General features: G+C 40.7%; 1 pseudogene; it reads right to left on the reverse strand.

Annotated features, from left to right (window-relative positions):
* Positions 1-7,691: 7,691 nt before the first annotated feature.
* Positions 7,692-13,264, reverse strand: LOC136484196 (putative disease resistance protein RGA4; annotated as a pseudogene).
* Positions 13,265-13,828: the final 564 nt, after the last annotated feature.

A 13,828-nucleotide genomic window follows, 5' to 3' on the forward strand; every position in this document is an offset into this window, starting at 1 on the left:
AAAGCACACTACACAGTTCTTTAGAACTCGTCATTGGTGCATCCGTACATCGAGATACATAAGGAGTTCTTACGATCCAAGTTTCCAGGGAAGACTGAAGCTTGGATTAGGCGTCAGCACATGGAAAGTTTTAGTGGTTGGTTGCGAAAAGAATGTCAAGGCGATGACAATATTGATGAGCAACTGTATTTGTTGGCTAGGCAACCATCATGGCATATCCTCACGTACCAAGGGTATGAGATAAATGGGAATACATTTTACACAGTTGCCCAAGATAAAAGGAGCACCAATCAAAATAGTGGTGTTCGCATAGATGGCACAGATCCAAATGGAAAATATACAAACATATTATGGCCGCATAGAAGATATATGGGAACTAGACTACGCACCTAATTTTAAAGTCCCTTTGTTCCGGTGCCAATGGGTGAAGCTGACCGGAGGAGGGGTAATAGTCGACAAAGAGTATGGAATGACAACAGTGGACCTCAACAATATTGGGTACAACGACGAACCATTCGTCCTTGCTGCCGATGTGAGTCAGATGTTCTATGTGAAAGACATGTCTACAAAATCAAAGAGAGGAAAAAACGAAGACATCAACTCAATGATCAATGAGCCAAAGTGTCACATAGTTCTTTCTGGGAAAATAAATATAGTGGGAATTGAAGACAATTTAGACATGTCAGAAGATTATGAAAGAAATGTCTGAATTCCACCCTTCACAGTGAAGAAAGATCCAAGCATCATGTTAAATGATGAAGACACTCCATGGTTACAACAAGATCATAACCAAGGGTCATACGTCAAGAAGAAATTCACTGTTGTGCCCGCATGATACAACGATGCACTGTTGTGACAGTTTTAGAAAGTCTATATGAGATTCAAGAAATTATGACTAGTGTTTGATAAAACTTTCTCAAATGAGAAAATGAGCTATGTAACAATTGTAGATCTTGCTGAGATGATCAAACTTGGTATTCAGATATTTTTCATCTGAGGTCATTTAGTGTCTCATTTGAGCAAGTTTGACCAAGTCAAATTTGGTCAAATGAAAAAACAACACTTTGACTCTAGTATTATGAACTCTAAATGACTTCCAATTGAAAAGTTTTGAATACCAAGTTTGTTAAAATCATCAAGATCTACAATTGTTGTTTTAGTCAACTTTCCATTTGAGATAGTTTGGACGGTTCAAATTTGTGATTTTTAAATTTCAACACCTACAAACTAGTTTTCGGAACCATAGATTATCTCAAATTGAAAAGTTTTGAATACCAAGTTTGTTAAGCTCATCAAGATATACAATCCTTATATAGGTCATTTTTTCATTTGAGAAAGTTTGAACAAAATATAGTTCAAATTTCACAAGTGTGTGACATAGTTTTAGAAAGTCTATATGAGATTCAAGAATTTGTAACTAGTGTTTGATAAAACTTTCTCAAATGGGAAAATAAGCTATGTAACAATTGTAGATCTTGCTAAGATGATCAAACTTGGTATTCAGAGATTTTTCATCTGAGGTCATTTAGTGTCTCATTTGAGCAAGTTTCACCAAGTCAAATTTGGTCAAATGAAAAAACAACACTTTGACTCTAGTATTATGGACTCTAAATGACTTCAAATTGAAAAGTTTTGAATACCAAGTTTGTTAAAATCATCAAGATCTACAATTGTTGGTTTGGTCAACTTTCCATTTGAGATAGTTTGGATGGTTCAAATTTGTGATTTTTAAATTTCGACGCCTACAAACTAGTTTTCGGAACCCTAGATTGTCTCCAATTGAAAAGTTTTGAATATTAAGTTTGTTCAACTCATCAAGATCTACAATCCTTATATAAGCTATTTTTCATTTGAAAAAGTTGTAGAACAAAAATACTATATTTTCTTTATTTTTATAGGTTCAACAAAAAATTTCTTTCATTTTGGTCAAAAAACCGAGAAAAAATTAAAACATTGACGTTACAATAATGTGATAATAAATTTCCTATCGAATAATATTAGTTTTATTAATTTTAAGTTACAAATATATTTTTGCATTAACAAAATACTTAGTATTAGTAACATTTATATTCTATATTCATAAAAGAAATTAAAAACTTTAGGTTACAAAATTTTCCTATTTACAATAAATAATTATTTAATCAATAGTATTTTTTAAAATAAATATTACAAAGTATTGAAGTTGCAATAGAATTAATTAGTATTAAACAAGGAGAACAAAATCAAAATCCCAGGCATTTTCAATTACTTTGGCGGCCTGCCAAAATTTTCAGGCCTTCAGTCCCGGCCCAGGCCAGGAACCGGGACTAAAGACCCTTTAGTCCTGGCTGGTAAGCCAAGCCGGGACTAAAGGTGTCCGCCCAAAAATACCTTTAGTCCCGGCTGGTAACACCAACCGGGACTAAAGATCCTTTAGTCCCGACTGGTAAGCCGAGCCGGGACTAAAGGGTTGGACCTTTAGTCCCGGCTCGGCTTACCAGCCGGGACTAAAGGATCTTTAGTCCTAGTTTGTGTTGCCAGCCGGGACTAAAGGGTCCCAGCCTATATATATATCGAACGGTTTCTCTGTTCATCTTCTACTTTTTGATCTACAACGTCGATCTCGTCTCTGCCGTGCCCGGCCGTGTTGAGCTCTGCCGCGCCGCCGTCGTCGTCTACCCCCGCCCGGCCTCGTCGTCGAGCCCCGCCCGGCGGCCGTCGAGATCGTCTCCGCCGTACGTCATCCTCGCGCTGCTCAGCTCGGCCCCGTGGCCGGCCAGCACGCTCGCCATGGCCATCCGCCCCTAGCCTGCTAGCTATAGCGCTCGGCTATATTTTTTTAGATACTTTTTTAGATAGTTTTTTAGGTAGTGTTTGATATATATGTTAGATTAAAATGTATTAAAATTTAATTAGTAGTTTATTTTTAGTTTTTTAGATAGTTTTTGATATATGTTAATTAGATTTAAATGTATTAAAATTTAATTAGTACTTTATTTAGATAGTTTTTTTTAGATAGTTTTTTATTATAGTTTTTGATATATTTAGTAATTATTATTCTATCTCTCTCTATATATGTGTTAGATTTAATTTTGATTTAGTAATTCTATCTATGTATATATGTTAGGTTTAATTAGATTTAGTAATTAATTCTATCTAGAGATTCTATATGTATACATATATATGTACTTAATTATTTCTATGTGTATATATACATGCACTTAATTATTTCCATGTGTTGAGAGAGAGAGAAAATTATATCTAGAGAGACATTCTATGTGTTATCACATGCATATCTAGAGATATATACATATGCACTTATTTCTATATGTTGAGAGAGAGAGAGAGAGAAAATTGTATCATTCTATGTGTATATATACATGTACTTATTTCCATGTTTTTGGATCGAAAGTGTTTTTGATTCGATTCCAAAGCCTATACCTTATTATTGTTTATCCTTATGAAATATTATGTGTTATTATATTTAATTGGATTTAGTAATTCTATATGTGTTATCACATGTACTTATGTTATGTGCCATAGTAATTCTATCTATGTGTTATCTTGAAGATACAAATGGCTGCTCCGGATGATAACTTGAATGATGACATAATGACGGATATTATCAACGCCGGCACCAATGCGGATGTAGATGACACGAGTCAGTACTTTGCTGATTATGAGGATATCCTGAATATCCCGGTGGTTGAAGATCAACAAATTATCGCGCAAGAAAATACTAGCGAGGTATATTCGATTATCTATCATCTCTTATAGATGCATGTGTACGTATATTTGTTGTTAATCGTTGTGTTTCTACTCATGTAGCCGGTCTCTGGATCTACATCAACCACCGGCAAGAGTAGGAAAGTCTGAGGGCCAAAAAAGCCATTAGAGGGCCGTTTCATAATATCAGAATTCGACACCGACACCGACAAACCATTGGGACCACATGCTCAGACATATGTCAATCAATGTGGGTTCATTGTAAGGGATAGGATCCCAGTTAGTGCTCGTGAATGGAAGCAGAAGATATTCGCTCCTAATGTTAGTTTTGTATCTGATCGTGACAAGAACCTAGCTTGGAGAGATATCACTCAGCATTTCACATTACAAGCAGATGATGCTTTGAAGGAGCTAGTGAGGGATTGGACAATGAAGAAGATGGCAATATTGTTCCAGAGTTGGAAGAAGACATTGTATGAAAAGTTTATCTTGAAGAATGAAACGCCGAATTTCAATGCTAAGGTGTTTGTCAAGTTGGAGTCCCATTGGGATGACTTCGTACAATACAAGACATCTCAAGAGAATGAGGAACGTGTGATGAGGAGTCAGCAGAATGCCCGACAGAAGCAATACCATCATCGCATGGGATCAGGTGGTTATAGGAGTGCTATTCCCAAGTGGCAGAACCTAGAAGCAGAGATTACTGCCAAGGGAATCATACCTGAAACAATAGAGAAGAACTGGCCTCAACGCACGAAGAATTGGTTCTACGCTCATGGGGGAAGCCTAGACCCAGACACTGGCATGCTAATTTTTGGCCAAAAAATTGAGAGACCAACATAGAGACTAGCTCATGCTAGGGAAGAAGCTGATAGTGGTGTTTTCAAGCCCAACAGAGAAAAGGATGAATTAACATATGCCCTAGAGAATCCCGAACACGGTGGTCGAATAAGAGGCTATGGGGCGGTTCCGTGGCTACAAGCATTCCCAGCAGACAAGGATACCTATAGAAGTCGCCAGAGAAAAAAAGGATGAGGAGGCAGACCAAATCCATGTATTGCAGCAATTTGTTAATGAGTCACGACAAGCATTGCTTGAATCACGTGAACGAGAAAAATCTCTTGAGGCAAGAATGTAGGAGGAGATCAAGAGGCAAGTGCAGCTAGCAATGAGTCAAATGCAATCACAATCAACGTCGGGAGTCACCATTAGCCCCGTTGGTCAGATGAAAAGTAGTTGTGCTTCCACGGAGCTGCCAGTTATTCAAGGTGACACTAGGTTGTGCTTCCCTGTTGATGACATTACCGAGCCTCTAACAACATGTGAGCTGCACATTCTAGATGGTAATAATGCATCAATCATGGTGGCTGTCGGGGTTGTATCTCCAATAGACCGAACGAAGACACCAAGAATCCATGGGTTAGTCATTCAACCTGGATATGATAGCGTCTCGGTCGATATAGTGCTCAAAGGTTATAGCAATGTTCCTCTTGACATTGAAGGCGGTGATGGGGAGAAGACACTAGGAGAAGCAGAGAAGACATTTATTCAATGGCGCAAACGCTTCATCATCATTCCTAGGGCGCCACCGCTTCCCCTACCTCACCCTAGGTACGAATGAAAGTGAATGAAATATTATTTTCCATTAATTTTATATTGGCTTTAAAAATAATTGACTCACAACTTGTTTTTGTAGCAGGGTCTCCCCCCAGCCTAGCCCAATCATTCATTCCCCATCTCATCACAGCGTCGCGGGGGGCGAGATGACTTCATCCCCACGGCGATCTCCAACTCCTACACTGGCCCCATCGCCTCCACAACGATCTCCAACTCCTACACCGGCCCCACCGCATCCACAACAATCTCCAATGCCTCCACGCCGGACTCCAACACCGGCCTCATTGCCTCCACGCCGGTCTCCAACACCGCCCCCACCCCCTCCACAGCGACGCACTACAAAGATGTCTAAGGTCCCGGCGGCAAAGAAGACCCCCCAAAAAAGAGTTATTTCTCAAGAAATACTTCCTGAAAAGACTGATGAGCAAATAGCAGCTGAAGAAGACAAAAAGTGAAAGATTTTTTTATAAATATCCAAAAGCAGAGACAAGCGAAGCTTAAGGAGAAGTCGTACTTTTACATACCACGAGATCAGCTGAGGCAGAAGGTCGAAGCTCACAAGAAAAAGATGCTTGAAGTTCGTAAGCCTCCGCCACTATTAGACTATGACCGCTCCCTCGTGAAGTCACATGATGCACATAAGAAAAGGAAAAGAGCATCAGGGAAGGATGTCCCACAGCTCGGACAACAGAAGCAACCAATTGAAAATCTTGTTGTTGCTAATGAATATGGTTCCAACATAGAAGTCTATCGACCAGACAACTCTAGAGAAGTGTCGGTTCAAGACCTTAATGCTTTTTTTGAACAAACTGGTTTAACCTTGGATCAATTGACGGGCAAAGCTCCAATCCAGAACCTGGAAGTTGATACCTAGAAGACTTATAAATTTGGCAAAAGTCTGTACAACCCTGCAGCTCTGAATGAATTGGGTACGCAAATGTACTTGCTCAACAAGTGGTACATGCAGGCGTGTGGCAGGGGTGAGCAGTGGATCTTTGTCAGATTTAGAGACCATCATTACTTCCATGGCGATGACATCTTATATATTAGTTTCGAAGAATTGCATCAACTATACCACTTGGACGCTCTGGATAAATCAATCATTAGCTCCTTTTGTTTGTAAGTGATTCTTACTTTTATTTAATAAACTCACTTCCATGCGTACGTGTATATAATTATCCTCACATGTAACTTATATTTATATACAGATTCCAGATGTCAGAGCTCCAAAGAATACAAGACACCAGTGTTGGCTTCATTGATCCTTATATCGTATTCAAAACTGATATTATTGTCAAGGGGCACTGGGTATCTGAAGCACAGACGAATATCATGAAGTTCTTCGTGAAGCAGCACGACAAGACAACAATACTTTTCCGTACAACTTTAAGTAAGTGTTAATAATAATGTAGTCTACACATTTTATGTAATATCAATACAACTTATATGCATGTACGTGTGTGTTTAAACCAATGCATGTTTCACTGGATACTCATTGTCATTGAGTTAAACTCAAGTCGGTTAGTAATCTTGGACTCATTGAGAAAAGAGTGGGCACTATACCAAGATATGATAGACATTATCCAGGGGTAATTTCGATCTCTCGCGTACAACTATTATTGAATAGACTTTGCCATAATTTATTAACGATCGTACATTATTGGTCGCACAGGGTTTGGAAAGAGTTTATTCGGCAACACCGCAAGGATTGCAAGGCACCACTTAATGTAGTTGAAATACCAATAAGTTGTACTATATATACTTCCCCACGTGTTTAATTACTATATCGTACTTCAATTTACGTGTGAGATGATGAGAATAATCTTCTTCTCGTATAGTGGTGTTTGCGGCAGCAACCAGGTAATAACTTATGTGGATACTACGTTTGTGAATTTATCACCACACACATAAGAAGAACTCCTGAAGATGTCCTCAGAGTACGTATATATCAATTTTTTATTTATTTTTAAATGAATATATATATATATATATATATATATATATATATATATGTATGTATTAATACTTTTCCTTTTATTTCAAATGCAAGACTGAATGGTTGAAACGAAGGGTCATGCAAAAAGACCATCTGAAAGCAGTTCAAGAGTCAATAGCAGGATATCTTCTAGAAAAAGTGCTAAATCCCAACGGCGAGTTCTACTTTGATCCTAAAGAACTAATGATGTAAATTAAATGTTTATTGATATCGTTATTTTCGAGAACAAGATTATGAAAGTGTTGTATATATACATATATATCTATAATATATATAGTTTCATACTTTATTCGAATATAATAATGCTCGAGATGAGAATTAGATGTAATTATATGCGTGTGTGTATTTATATTAGCAGCGTAGAATACGTACATAAAAACATATTATATATTAAACAAATATGTGTAACTGAACTGAAAACAAATTAAACAAAAAAAAAAGAAAAGGAACCTTTAGTCCCGATTGGGGTTACCAACCAGGACTAAAGGGTGCGGTCACATATGCTCGGCTGGAGGGCCTTTAGTCCCGGTTGGTAACACCAACCGGGACTAATGGTCCCTCTTTAGTCCCAGCTCGATGACCCTAGACTCAAGGTTCCACCTTTAGTTCCGGAATTGTTGTCGCGGCGTGGTAACCGGGCTAAAGGCCGTTACCGTCCGGGACAACAAGTCCATCCTATAGTAACGTGGATGTAGCCTCCTGCAGAGCAGACCGTTGCTCTGGGTCGCTTCGTTCTCCTATGCTATGATGTACTCATGGTGTCTAGTTCTTGCTTTTTACCCTTGCATTGCAGTTGCAGATGTGGGAAGTTTCAGCTTGGGCGTGTACGTCCTTCTTTCTGCTGGATTCATCGCATGTGACGGTGACGAGATGCTGCTGTTGCTCCTCCTCCTCCATTGGATGTCAGTCAGTGGCCTAAGAGCGAGGAGCAGAGACGCCCAAGCAGCCGTGGAAAGCAACCTGTTAATTAATTATATATATAAAGAAATCATCAAAGCTCGCCCAATAAAACTTCAAATAGGAGTGTGTGTGTGTGTGTGTGTATATATATATATATATATATATATATATATATATATATATATATATATATATATATATATATATATATATATATATATATATATATATGTGCTAATAATCCGGTTAGACTCTGCTTTCCGGTTGTCAACAGCCTGTATACATTTGGTCTAATTATAAACACACAATTCAACTCATGGTGTGGGAACAGAGAGTCCATGCGTATATGAAAACTCTAGGGAAAAATGCTCAAAGGATAAAGCGAGCAGCAGAGAGGTACAGATGCCTAGGCTGCCATGGAGAACACAAGAGCGATATATATATGTCAAAAGAATCGTCGAAATCCAATAAGATTTCAAAAATACATATATACGCTGCTTCGGTCAAAATTAGCCCGTAGTAAGCGCTGAGATTTGAAATGACAGGACAAACATGTATATATGGCGGCGTGTCCACCAAACAAAAAAATGGACAGGGGCAGACATGCAAACACAAGATTTATGCATGCACCATATACGGGAAAGATTGGTGCGTACCTTCAAGACGAGAATCTAGATCCGTAGCTTCCATGAGGCCGCTGTCCAGTCGCTGTTGCAGAGCCGAAGGGAGCGATTTTATACCTGGGCACCCCCTAATTGTAAGCTGACGAAGAGATGAGTATACCTGGGCCCACTGGGCAAGGATGCCAAGCTTTTGCAATTGCGCAGATCGAGGACTTCCAGTGCTGAGAAATCTATGGTGCATAATGATTCTAGTGACCGCAACTCTGGGCACTTGTAAATTAGCAGCTCTTTGAGTGCATCCAGCTGGCCTGATATGAACTGTAGTTTGGAGCAACTTCCAATATTTATTTGCCTGAGGGACGAGGGAAGATTGACAACCTCTAACAACCCGTCACAGCTGCCTATTGTTAGAGATTCTAAAGATGATGGAAGGAGCTTATCCGGGTCCGCCGATGGTGACAGCTTCTCCTCAACAGGTGTGGATGCCGCCACGTCATCGTTACTACTTGCCTCTTGATTCAACTGTTGCCTGCCGTATAGGGACTCAAGCTTACAACAGTATCTAACTACCATCGTCTTGAGAGCAGGGGAGTTGAAGACCTCTACCAGACTTCCACACCCATATATCTCTAGAGACTCCAGATGGGGCAAAAGTTGGCTCCTTCCTGATGTTTCCTGGTCAGGAGCATTTGCCGCTGCGTATCCAATTAGATTATTGCAGTTCTTAATCCGTAGCCTCCGCAAGGAAATCAAGCTTTGGAATACTTTCTCCGGCCAGTACACAAGCTCATCACAGCTACTTATTGTCAGATCCTGCAGCTGCCCATAGCAAACCCACAGTGCTAGTGCACGTGGTTGGAAGAACAAACTGCAGCTGTATAGTTTCATATCTACCACAGACGACGGATGGTCCCATTCCTCCTTATCATCCAGCTTGACGCCCTTCAAAGACAAGCTGGACAGTGACGTCATATTTCCGATTCCTCCTAGAGAAATCTGTCGATTTGCTTCATGCAAAACCAGTTCTTTGACCTTTGGTGCCCTAGGCAGAGTTGTTAACTTTGGGCATTTCTTGATAACAAGAATCTCAAGCAAAGGGAACAGTGCATGTTCTTCTTCAATTTCAAGGGCAGACTCCCATCTCTCAAAGCTATATAAATCTTCCAGTCTGAGCTTCTTCAGTTCTGGAAAGGTGGACCGGGCCACTGTGTAGTCTCCACCGCCATACGATTCTCTGAGCACCGATGCTTCTGGTAATGCTGCCAAATTTTTACAGCCTTCAATGTGCAATATCTCAAGCTGAGGAAATGCTACGGTGCCTCCATGTGTTGCCTCCCAAAATCTATCAAAAACCTGAAGATTAACTAGCTTAAGATCCTTAAGCTTTCCAAATGTGGAGGATGTACAGCTGCTACACAGGAATTGGAATTTTCCCAATCCTTCCAAATGAAGAACTTGTAGTTCTGCTAGCTGTTCCAATTCAGGAAGCTGATCCACTTTACTACAATTAGATAACCGAAGCTCAACCATGTTTTTCAACATACCCATCCATGATGGGAAACTGGTGCCTTGGTAGGAATATATTTCGAGAGCCAGCAGTCTATCATGAGCTTCAAGACTCTCTAGCACCTCATGACATTGCTGTTCCACCTCCTTGCCACTTGTCCATCGTAGTGACAATTGTCTCAGTTCCTTCTTATTCTCAAGGTTGGCTGCTTTTGCATTTCTTCTCACTATCACATTTTCGAGCTGCTTTAGCATTAATGAACCACCAATATTTAAATCCTTTAGCCCTCCAAGACTGCTACAATTCAAGCCACTTCCCACTACAAACCATGTAATTGTTCGAAGCGAGGTGATTCGTCCAAGCTCTGGAGGCATGCACTCCAGCTTCCTGCACCCATCTGTGTAGAGATGACGAAGGCTACTCATGTGCTTCATTTGCTCAGGAAGTCTTTTAAGACTCCTGCAGTTAGAAAGTTTAAGTGTCTGGAGACTATATAGGATGCTTATATCGTCTGGAAGTGCTTCGGTGCCATGATTATCTGAGAGATCAAGGTACCTAAGGTGGCACAAGTGCTTTGGTTTTATTGACAAATGAACCCCTGGTACTGGCATAGAAAATGCTCGGAGAGAACAAAATTTTGATGAATGTGGCACATCTTGATGGTAATAATGAGATCTATCAAATATCATTGTTTGTATAGGTGGAAACTTCTCCTTCGTAGTACCAAATAAAAAATTTAATCTCTTTTTGTCCATGCTTGTTCGAAAAAGTATATGGCGGGCAGCACCAGGAAGCAAGTCACCACTTTCAATAAATTCATCAGTTATACAAACACACTCCTTCTCTGAAGCAGAAAGTGCAACATCATGCATGAGGTCATGGATCTTCACAAAAGTTGTAGAACTATACCCAATCCTTCTTTGCTCCTCATACTGGAAGAATGACCTTGAAACCATCTCACTGACAATCCGTTTACCCATGGTTTCAGCAGGTACCTTGTTTTGATCTGAGATATAACCATTGGCCATCCATAGTTGGATAAGCTCTTCAACATCAATTTGATAATCCTTTGGATACATAGCACAAAGGGCAAAGCATTGCTTCATGTCAGTTGGCAAGTCATTATAGCTGAGCTTGAGTATAGGTAAAATCCCGGTCTCATCATCGCATATCCTGCTTCGATGTAATATGTCCTCCCATTCTTCCTTAGTGGTCTTGTTACACAATACAGACCCCAATGCTTTGGCTGCCAATGGAGATCCAACACATCTCTCTGCAATCGGGCCAACCAACTGAACTAGCTCCTCTGGCTTATTCTTCTGGAAACCGAAAGCTCTTGTTTCAATAATTTCATGTATGAATTCTATGTCCAAAATTGCCACATCATGATATTTACTTTTCCATGATGAGTTGTTAGCTACTGTACCCATGAATTCAGCTATTTCTTTATCACGAGTCGTCGTCAATATGGCACTACCGACACCGCCTTGATTAAGACATGCCTTCAACTTTCCCCATTTGTCAACATCCTTATTCCATACGTCATCCAATACAAGAAGATACCTATTAGGAACATTTTTTCTGTTAGTACCTTTCTTTGTGCATGGCCCTAAATCAAGCATAGAGCCTATGTTGCAATGGAAGTTGTTATATAGACTGCAGACCTCTAGAAAAAGATTAGTTAGAGCTAATGCCATATTTGGATGTGCGTGGGGTGGGGTGGCTATATAATGTTCTTGGTCAATAATTCAAGCTTCCATTTTGCTGTACTTTTATGGGATTGCATAGTGGTAGAACACAGTAGTAAATATTTCTTACATGTGACTATGCCAAAAAAAAACATGACTGAGATAATTAGACCTGTCTACTTTATTTTAGAACCCTCGCACAAACTTATGTTATCTAAATATTACATAGGGGTACACAATACATGACATGACGTACTGAGTGTTCAGCAAGAATAAATAAAACATAAAAGCATGATAGAAGGTGAGAGTTGAGTTAACAATAATAAGCTCCAACAATAATACCTCTTTCCCCTAAGATGTTCCTGAAGCTTGTTGAGTGCCTTCTCAAGGGTTGTCTCTGACTCATTACATATCTCGTTGGCAAGATTACAGACATTGAAATCATCTGAGACACTTTAGTAGCTGGAACTGCTCTTGGACTCGAGGGTCATTGTAGATGAGTTGAGCGAGGGTGGTCTTGCCCAATCCTCCCATTCCAACGATGGGAAGAACCAAGAGATCACCATGGCTGAGCAATACCTCAATAATTTTCTCCCTCTCCTTATCTCTAGATCTGCTAACAATATTTTCGGGGTCGACGATAATGGAATCTGTCTGACGCCACTCCTTCTGTGCCTCGGGCTGAAGCTTGTCGAATCCAAAATCTTTCATTTCCTCCACAAGGACCTTGATGGCCTCAACAATGCTGCTAAGCTTGTTTCCCATCCTGCTACGGAATGCGACACGGTTGTGAGTAGGGAAGAGTTTTACTCCAGCCATGCCAAGCTTGGTGATGTGCCCATTCTTCTTGGCTCGACGGCAGAGCGCCTCGTACTCGAACTCGTCAAAGACGTCGTTCGCCTCGTACGCCACCGTCTTGAGCTCCTCAAGCCATGCCTTTACTCCTCCTCGGCGAGACGCCTGCTTCTCAGCATCAGCCATGACGTCGAGGATGGCAGGCAGCTTGCGCTTGAGGATCTTGTGCTGCTTCGCCATGCCCTCCATCACGTTGTACTGGTCCAGGAGAGAGCTGGACACCTTGTCCTTCAGCAGGGACACCAGCGGCCCAACCAGCAGGCTGGCCGCTAGTTCAGCCATTGGAGCGAGCACTCAGCGCTCAGCAGAGTTGTCGAGAACACACAATGGTAGGTTGTGGGCAAGCTGAGAGGTCTCTTTGGTAACTCGTACTACGTAGTTAAAGCATGAGAAACCTCCTTTCGACGATTCCCTCTCGAAAAGAACATGTACCTAACCTCTCGAAAAGAACATGTACCTAACCTCTCGTGTGCTCGTCCTGTGCGTGTGGTCGCGTCGACGTCGGCAATAATGGAGGGCCAGGGCCAGGGGGACAAGGTCACATGGCCGGCAGCCAGCCACCCTTGACTTACTGCTATCCACTGTCACTCCGCCAGCGATGCATGGCTAAGGGACTGTCGCTGCGGACTGAGCTGCTCCATCACCCGAACAATCACCGCAGTGAGGAAACTAGCTCAATTATTCATCAAATTCTTGCTATGTGTGGTCAATCTCTTCCTCCATAAAACTCCTTTTCGATCGCGGTATCCTTGCTGTCCTCTTGTCCATAGTTTTTCTTTAGACAAAGTCGATTCAACCATTTTCTTGTTTTGTTTTGCCAGCAACTGACCTGTTTGAAACGCAGAAATTTATTTCTATTTCTGTGTTTTTTCCATCCGTCAATTAGCTATCACGTTCAAGGTACCAGCTGCTGGGTTCTAATAAATCGATGACACCG

The sequence above is a fragment of the Miscanthus floridulus genome, chromosome 9 (genome assembly GCF_019320115.1).
Source record: "Miscanthus floridulus cultivar M001 chromosome 9, ASM1932011v1, whole genome shotgun sequence".
NCBI classification, from domain to species: Eukaryota; Viridiplantae; Streptophyta; class Magnoliopsida; order Poales; family Poaceae; genus Miscanthus; species Miscanthus floridulus.